The 9,601-nt window shown below is 44.7% G+C and overlaps 1 long non-coding RNA gene across 2 annotated transcripts in view; it reads right to left on the minus strand.

Annotated features, from left to right (window-relative positions):
- The window catches only part of LOC137753621 (uncharacterized), a 43,577-nt gene extending 37,827 nt beyond the window's left edge, over positions 1-5,750 (minus strand). For both annotated transcript variants that reach the window (XR_011071523.1, XR_011071525.1), the window contains exon 1: positions 5,719-5,750. This is a non-coding gene — a long non-coding RNA (uncharacterized lncRNA). The remainder of the gene's footprint in view (positions 1-5,718) is intronic.
- Positions 5,751-9,601: the final 3,851 nt, after the last annotated feature.

The raw sequence follows: 9,601 nt of genomic DNA on the forward strand, positions 1-9,601 counted from the left end.
GAAGGTATACTGCTTGGGAAGGAAGGAATAAAACTGTCTTCATTCTCAGATGATATGATCAGCTATGTAAAAAACCTGAAAAATAGACCAAACGAACAAAATCATGGAACCAAAAAGCAATTATACCAAGGTTTCAGGACACAAGGTTAATATACAAAAGTCAATCACTTTCCTATAAACCAGAAATGAACAAGTGAATTTGAAATTAAAAACACACTATCATGCACAATAGCATCAAAAAAGAAAAAAAAAGAGAGAGAGAGAGAAAGGAAAGAAATATTTAGTTATAACTCTACCAAGACATGTACAAGATCTACATGAGGGAAACTATAAAACTCTGATGAACAAATTCAAAGGACTAAATAAATGGAAAAATATTTGACATTCTAAAATAGGAAGACTCACTATTCTCAAGATGTCAGTTCTTCCGAAACTCATCTATAGATTCAATGAAATCAAAATCAAAATCCCAGTGAGTTATTTTGTGGATATAAATACACAGATCCTAAAGTTCATATAGAGAGGCAAAAGTCCCAAATATAGCCAACAGGATACTGCAGAAGAACAAAGCTTGCAGACTCACACTACTCAACTTCCAGACTTCGTATGTCCAGTAATCAAGCCTGTTTGCTATTGTTGAAGGGATAGAAAAACTGATCAATGAGCAGTATTTGGAATCCAGAAATATACCCATAGAAATATACTCAAATATTTGAAATATACTCATCTGTTAAATATACTTTAACAGATGAGCAAAGGAAATACAATGGAGAAAAAGGAAGTCTTTTTAATAAACAGTACTGGAACAACTGAACATCATATACCACACACACAAAAAAATCTAAACACAAACCTTACACCCTTCACAAAAAAATTATCTCAAAATGGATCATAGACATAGATGTTAAATACAAAAAAACTTAAAACTCAGCAAGTAAAAACCCAAATACAGAATGAGCCAAACACCTTAATAGACAAGCCTCATTAAAAGAAAATGTACGTGCGTATACAAAGAGGCAAAGAAATGCAAATTAAACTCAAGAGATACCATTACATACCTATAAGAATGGCCCACGTTGGGCTTCCCTGGTGACACAGTGGTTAAGAATCCGCCTGCCAATGCAGGGGACACGGGTTCGAGCCCTGGTCTGGGAAGATCCCACATGCCTCGGAGCAACTAAGCCCATGAGCCACAACTACTGGGCCCACGTGCCACAACTACTGAGGCCGACGCGCCTAGAGCCTGTGCACTGCAACAAGAGAAGCCACCACAATGAGAAGCCCATGCACTGTAACGAAGAGTAGCCCCCACTCGCCACAACTAGAGAAATCCTGCATGCAGCAACAAAGACCCAACACAGCCAAAAATAAAATAAATGAAATAAATTTATTAAAAAAAAAAAAAGAATGGCCCAAATCCAAACACTGACACAAATGCTGCTAAGGGTGTGGAGGAACAGTAATTTCATTCATTGCCCATTGAAATGCTTAATGGTACAGCCCACTTTGAAAGAGTGTGGCAGTTTTCTACAAAACTAAACTCTTACACATCATATAGGAATTGTATTCCTTCGTATTATAAAAAAGGAGTTGAAAACTTACATCCACACAAAAACCTTCACACAGATATTCACAGTAGTTGTATTCATAACTGCCAAAACTTAGAAGTAGTTAAGAACTCCTTCAGCAGACAAATGGACAATCAAGATATATCAAGATACCGGGAACATTATTTAGAGCTGAAATGGAATGAGCTATCGAGTCATGAAAAGACATGCAAGGGAGTTCCTTCACGGTCCAGCGGTTAGCACTCGGCACTTTCACTGCCATGGCCCGGGTTCTGGAACTAAAATCCTGTAAGGCACGTGGCGGGGGGTTAAAAAGAAAAGAGAAACAGAAAACTTAAATGCATGTTACTAAGTGAAGGAAACCAAGATGAAAAGGCTGCATAATGTATGATTCTAACTATATGACACTCTAGAAAAGGGAAAACACATAGAGACAGTAAAAAAAAAAAAAAAAAAATCAATGCTTACCAAGGAGTACAGGGGAAGAAAGGATGAACAGGTGGAGCACAAAGGATTGAAACACTGAAAACCATTGAAACCACTCTATAATGGGGAATGCGAATCACTAAACATTTATCAAAGCCCATAGAATGTACAATACCAAGAGTCAACCCTAATGTAAATTTCAGATTTTGAGTGATAATAATGTGTCAGTATAGACGCATCAATTTTAATACTTGCTTGGGGGATTCCTGAGTCAATACAATACCTACTAAATTCCCAATGACATATTCAAAAAATAGAAAAACTCTTCCAAAAATTCAGATGGACTCTCAAGGGATTCCATATAGCCAAAGCAATTATGAAAAAGAACAAAGTTGAAGGACTCATACCACCTGATTTCAAACATTACTACAAAGCTACAGTAAGCAAAATACTATGCTACTGGCATAAAGACAGATATACACAGCAATGGAATAGAACAGGGAGTAGTCTAAAAGTAAACCCTCATATTTATGATCAAATAACTTTTGACCAAAGGACCATTACTATTCAATAAGGGCAGCCTTTTCAATAAATGGTGCTGGGAAAACTGGATACCTGCATACACAAGAATGAAGTTGGGAACTCACCTAATACCACATAGAAAAATTCACTCAAAATATATCAAAAGCCTTGGGACTTCTCTGGTGGTGCAGTGGTTAACACTCCGCACTCCCAATGCAGGGGACCCGGGTTCAATCCCTGGTCGAGGAACTAGATCCCACATGCGTGCCACAACTAAGAGTTTGTGAGCCACAAGTAAGGAGCCCAGCTGCCACAAATAAGACCCAGTGCAACCAAATAAATAAATAATAAGTTTTAAATATACATATATCAAAAGCCTAAATATAAGAGCTAAAACTATAAAATTCTTAGAAAAAGCAAAGGGGAAAAGCTTCAAAATGTTCGATTCAGTTATGATTTCCTGACTATGACAACAAAGGCACAAGCAACAAAAGAAAAAATACAAAAACTGCACCTAATAAAAATGAACAATTTTTGTTGGATGCCTTTAAGTTACACAACATTATGTGTCAATTATACCTCAATAAAGCTGGGGGCGGGGGGGAAAGCGAAAAAAGAGACAAACTTTTGTACATCAAAGGACACTATGAACACAGTAAAAGAGCAACCACAGAATGAGAGAAAATATTTCCAAATCAGGTATACAACAAGGGATTAATATCCAGAATACATGGATAATGCCTTGAACTCAACAACTGCCAAAGAACCAACCTGATTAAAAAATGGAAAAAAGACCTGAATTTTTCTAAAGATATACCAATAAACACACCAATGAGCACACCATTATGGAAATGCAATCGAAATGGAAAAGATACACAAGTTCACATCCATTAGGACGGCTATTATGAAAAAAACAAAATAACACATGCTGGTGTGAATGGAGAGAAATTGGAAACTTGGAAAAAGGTTCATGGTCTGTTTCAGTAGTGACCAAGTCAGTGACTGTTGTACAGTCAGGCACAAATAAATATCAGGTTCAGGAATGAAGCAAAACTTCGGTACCATGGATTTTGACATTCGCCTGGTCAGAGAGGGCAAGCAAGGAGAGAGCTACCAGGCTGACTGCAACACTACTGACCCTGAAGCATCACCTGCAAGACTTTGGGGCTACAGGTGTCCAGGCACTAAGGAGTAGGGAGGCACTAACCTAGCTGTAGTAACCGCAGCACATAACCAAGGAATTTAACAAGGTGTGCCCGGGTCCAGATGTGAGAAACAGAGCTGTCCTTGGGTAAGAAAAGAAAAGCAGAGCCTAGGTCAGAGGATGGAGGTGGGTGTGAGAGCCTTGCCCAGCATGCTGACAAGTGCAAAGTTCTCCAGCATGACATCAAGGTACAGGTGTATCTGAACCTCATTAAGAAGACACCATTCCTCACAGGAGAAGTACACGGCCACATCCTCAAAGGTCACACTGCCCTGGTAAACAGGGACAAATAAAACCATGAACAGTCTCACTCCTGAAAACCCACAATCCATCTTCCCACACATTTCCCCTACTGCCCGACCAGATGGAGACTCTTGAGACCTTGGGAGGAAAACCTCCCTCCTCTAATCTGAAGCTCCCACTGCCTCCAGAATACACAGGCAGACGTTTAAAGCAGAAATCCTGCTTTTCTGTGTTGTTTATTTCCACTAGAAAAAAAAAAAAAAAGAGAGAGACCTGCACTTACCTAAACCAGCTCAGCCTCACCTTGACGCACTTCCACAACTGGTATCGAATCAAGAAGTAACCTTACACAACTCCTTCCATTTGAGGTGGGGAATGGGACCCCCTCCATAGAAACCGGCCTACACTCAGGACCCTGAACATGGGGTTCTCCAGGGTTCCCAAACCAAAGGGCTGGGAAAATGACTAGTGAATAACCCCAAGACCCTTCTCAAATACAGAGAATGTGTGCGTGGGGTCACAACATGTGAGGGACTGGGACAACCTCCATTTAACGAAGGTGCTTCTCTGGCCCTTGGAATCTGTGGGAAAAGGCAGGCGACGGAGGAAAAGTGACCAGGGCGGTGCTCCAGGGGCACAGGCCTTCCCTGGCCCCCTGGCAGTACCAGAACGAGGTAACCTCAGGTTGACTAGCAAACCTCTCCTCTGTGCCTCAGTCCACAGTGCTACCGCTTACCAGTTGGGACCTTGGAAAAGCCACAGCTTCCCTCTGCCTCACTGTCCTCATCACCCCCCTACATTATGTTCTTCCATTGAGCAGGCTTTGGAGTATTTTTAAAACCCTAACTCAAATCATGTCCTTCCTATGCTCAAAACTTTCCACAGGGACTTCCCTGGTGGTGCAGTGGTTGAGAATCCGCCTGCCAATGCAGGGGACACACTTCGATCCCTGGTCCAGGAAGATCCCACATGCCGCGGAGCAACTAAGCCCGTGCGCCACAACTACTGAGCCTGCGTTCTAGAGCCCGCGAGCCACAACTACTGAAGCCCACGTGGCTAGAGCCCGTGGCTCCTCAACAAGAGAAGCCACCGCAATGAGAAGCCCAAGCACCGCAAGGAAGAGTAGCCCCGGCTCGCCGCAACTAGAGAAGGCCTGCGCGCAGCAACGAAGACCCAACTCAGCAATCAATCTAAATGAATGAATAAACGAATGAATGAATAAATAAATAAATTTATTTATTTTAAAAAAACAACTCTCCACCACTCCCAGGGCCCAAAGAGAAAAGTACAACTCTCATCTACCACTCCAGGTGCAGCCTGGTCTCAAACTTTGTTCCTCCCAGAAACAGGATGGACTCCAGGCTCCGAATGTTCCTCCTTTAGTTGCGTCTACAAGGCTCACCCAGACCACATTACACTGGTGGTCAGAAATAGGGACACGACACCTGAAGGCCTCACTGTCTTGGACCAGACGTAAACAGGCGCCTATCACGCCGGCCGTTCGTATTTGGGTGGGGAAACGGGCAGGGGAGAACCCGGAGCACGCAGCGTTTACCTTAGCCGGGTCCCTCAGCACGGCCGCCGCCACCGAGTCCCCAAGCGGAGAGGCCACAGCCCAGTGACCAGGTCGGACTCGGCGTGGATACTCCACGCAGACCGCGGTCTCCCCGGCCCCGAGACCCGCCCCTGTGCAGTGCTCACAAGACCTCCTTCTATGCCTTCTTGCCCCGTCAACTGACCCCCAACACCGCACACCTCGACTTTCTGACGAACTCCTCAGACTCCACAGCAATCAAAATGTCCGCCACGAAGACGGCCCTCTCCCGGAGGTTCGCCCTCCCGGAAATGCACCCTTTCTGGATTTTCATTGGATCAACGTTGCTGCCTTAACGCAAGTTGTCCTGGGTAATGTAGTGCAAAGACTTCAAGGAAGCACGGGGCCCCACACCTGAATCACTTTGAAAACAGCCAAGCAGCCCCTAAGGAGCGCTGGGAAACGACTTCTAGGGCGGGGGTGGGGGTAGGAAGCTCCATTCTTCTTATGGGGGCGGGGAAACTTTCCGGTGAGTGTTGAGCATTTAAGGCTCTATAATGCTACTGATTGCTGAAGTGTTTGGATGTTATCTCAGACTCCACGAAGCCAACCCAAGTTGACATCCACTGGTAACAGGAAGCAAATAAACATTATCCTATTGCTCTTGAAACGCATGCGGTCTGAAGCGTTAGTCATCTTGTAAGCTTTGGTAAGGGACAAGAGAAAAGACAGGACACTGACCAGGAATATGGAAAGGAGATATTGGGCAGCCCTGAAGCAGCTGGACAAGAGCGAGAGAGCTGGTTCTGGTCACGTCAGAAATGGCTCTCCTGTCTGCATAGTCAATGACTTGCACAACTCAGCAAGAGACGGATGATCAGGCCACCCACCATGGCTGTCCTCTTGCTCTTTGTACATCCCCTGGTCCAGCAGTCTGATTCACCTGCACCCTACTCACATGGCTGACCTTCCCTCTTAAACATAAAGCCTAATCAGCAAACACCTGGGTACCTGCCCAGGCCTCAGCTAGTGATTAATCTTTAGATCAGAAACTCTCCACTTTGATAGTGTTACCAGAGGGGATGTGAGGAGCATGCTCCTCTGCTGCTTTCCTTGATAACCAATGAGCCAGCATGATGTCAATTCCCGCTAAAGCTGGTAACCTCCTTCTCCAGAAGCTAAAACTGCTGAAACATCCTGCCTGCTGCCTGCCTACCAAGATGGGCTGTCTCTCCAGGACCTTGCTTTGGATGATTTAGATCCAATATCCATTAAACCATTGATGTCTCTGTCACTCATTTAGCAATACATCTTGCACCTGACAGCTCCTTAGGAAGACCACCTGTCTATTTAAAAACGGCCCCCTTCCTTCAGGGCCTGCATTATTGTCCCTTGTCTGTATACACCAGAGTCTGGCTCTGAGCAACCAAAGGCCCCTCATTCCCTGCAGAGTCACTCCTTCAAGGCACAGAAACTGCATGCAGATGCCCAGGGGTCCATCTCTGCTGGTCAGGCCGCATTTCTACCTCCTCAGCCTCAGGACAAATATCAGTTCCTGTGGCTGACTGAGGGGGGATGGGGAGGTGTCTTGAGGCCAGTGTCAAGGATGCTTCCTGTCCTGGGAGACTGTCTTAAGGCTGTCCAGACGGGAGTGTGGAAGTGATGGCTCCGAGGCTGAAACCCCACATCGGGACCGCAGAGGGCAGGGGGGTCCTGGAGTGGACCAAGACCCTAGAGCGTGGGCCCAGGTGCCGCAAAGCTTCTTTTATTTCTTCATCAAAGCGCACGTGGCCTCTGGGCCCTGAAGGAGGATTCAGCCAGGAGGAGGGAGATTGGTCACCGCCACTCAGGGGTGCACTTTTGTGAGGGAGCCGGGCCACGGCAGTGAAAAGGAAGGACTCAGCCTTTGGGCAAACATTCTGGATTTCGTGTCTTGAACCAAGCCTGAGGGAGCATAGGGAACACAGCCTGTGGGACCAGGGAGGAGTCCCAGCCCAGGGGTCTTTCATATGGCCCACCTTCGTGTGGCGCCACCATCTCCAAGTTTCCCCCGTGTCCCCAGGCCACCCCGCCCTCCTCTGGGAGTCTGTGGTTCCCCTATCCCCCACCCTGGAGACCACCTAGCTCTCTTCCTTTATCACTGTCTCCTCTGATAGGTTATCTCAGATCACACGTGGCGCCCCTGGACTTGGTGCACATGGGTCCACAGAGGAAAAAGCCTCAACAGGTTCCCTCTAGTACACGGGAGCAGGAAGAGACACGAGCGAACCAGCCCTTGTGGGGCGCCCATAGGACCCTCCACCCTGCACTCCTGGGCCTGAGTCCTTCTGAGAAACCACAAGAACTGGCATGAACTCAGTAACCCCGGAACCCCCAGCGTCTTCCCAATTCAGGGTGTCTGGAAAAGCAGCACCCAGAAGTGGTGAAATCCATGAAGGTAAATAGCTGCTGGAGACCAACAATCAACAATTACAGAATGGGACAGATGAAAATCACTTGGACTAGAGTGCAGAAGGTTAGAACCCCTTACAAGGGAACTGGTTGTGTTTCTGCATCTCCTGTAAGAATAAACCCATAGGGGGACTCGCTGTGCTACTAAGGAGGTGGGGCGGGGGAGGGGAGTCATTCCCTATTTCCTTTTGATCTTGATAGGTTCAGAGTAAAGTACATCAAAATAGCGCATCTTGGCATACAGAATATCTTAAGCTCAAGGAGATTAAGAAAACCACAGAAGCAGAAAGGTCACTATGACCTCCCCCTACTGCTGAAGAGAAAATTGCCAACCGAGATTTCTATATACAGCAAATATGTCCTTCAAGAATGGATGAAACAAAACGATTTGAAATGAGAAAATTAATGCACAATTAACCCAGAATAATGAACATTAAAAGTTCTATTCAAGGACAATGAACAATGGATTGTAATTCCAGTTGAAAGATCAGTGATGACAGAAGGAATGATAACTGAAGAGAGAAATGCATGTGTTGATTGACATACATGTCACTAATTGTGTAAAGCACTGAGTAATATTTCCTTACAGATTTAGAATGATAGAATCCCTATGCATACCTTGAAAAACATATATTCCTATGGGAAAAATTAATGTTTTAAACCCCTTTTAATATGCAGAACGAAGAAAAAAAATGTATTTATAACTCTGTGCTCTAATGTGTTAAATAAGTGATTTTGGGCTTAAACAATAAATAGAATAAAGGTATATATTTTCAAAGCTAGAAGTAAAGAAAATTGAATTACAAATAACTAATAAATAGAGGGTTAAAATTTTTTTAAAGACCAAGATAAAGAACAAGGGGCAGGGGAAGAAATCCACAAAATAAAAGGATATATTTCAACCCAAATATATCAACAATTACATTAAATGGCTTGAAATAAACATTCAAAGTAGCTGTCAGTACTTTTGGATGGCCCTAGACTTCCTTAGCAAGGGATTTAATTTTCATCAAGTGAAGTTCGAGGGCAAGTTTTGAATTTCTATTCAAAGAATAACTAATGTTCCCTGGCAGGCTCAAACACATACAGCTACAGATGCTACAGATACACACCACCACCACAAAAGTTTTCCTATCCAGCCTCATCTAACCCTGGCAGGCCCAAGGAAAGCAAGGCCACATAAAACTCATCTACCCAAATAACTGTCAGGGAGCAGTCCTGCCTATTTTTTGTGCCAGGCATTGGAAACTTTGGCTGCAGTTACTCCACATAGCTGACAGCTGATCCAGAAATCTAACAGAACAAGCTAAGCCTCTCAGGCCCACAGATGCAACAGCTCGCTCTCGAGGACTGAAGGGAAAAAAATCATTCTCTGGGACTCACCCCATCATCTCAATTATGCACATGTCCTGCCAACTCTGCCTCCTACTAATGTGTCCCAGGTCATCCTGTCCTCACCATCTCCAATGCCACCATCCTGGGCTGGTCCATCATCATAGGGCTCCCGACTACACAAAGGATTCTGTCCTCTCTCCTACATCAGTTCTTCCCTCCTAAGTTCACTCTCCACACAGAAGCCAGAGAGACTTAGAAACAAATAGATGATCACACCATCTTGCTACACCCCTTCTTCAGCCTCCCAGAGTAGTAGGA

Source organism: Eschrichtius robustus, chromosome 19, assembly GCF_028021215.1.
Source record: "Eschrichtius robustus isolate mEscRob2 chromosome 19, mEscRob2.pri, whole genome shotgun sequence".
NCBI classification, from domain to species: Eukaryota; Metazoa; Chordata; class Mammalia; order Artiodactyla; family Eschrichtiidae; genus Eschrichtius; species Eschrichtius robustus.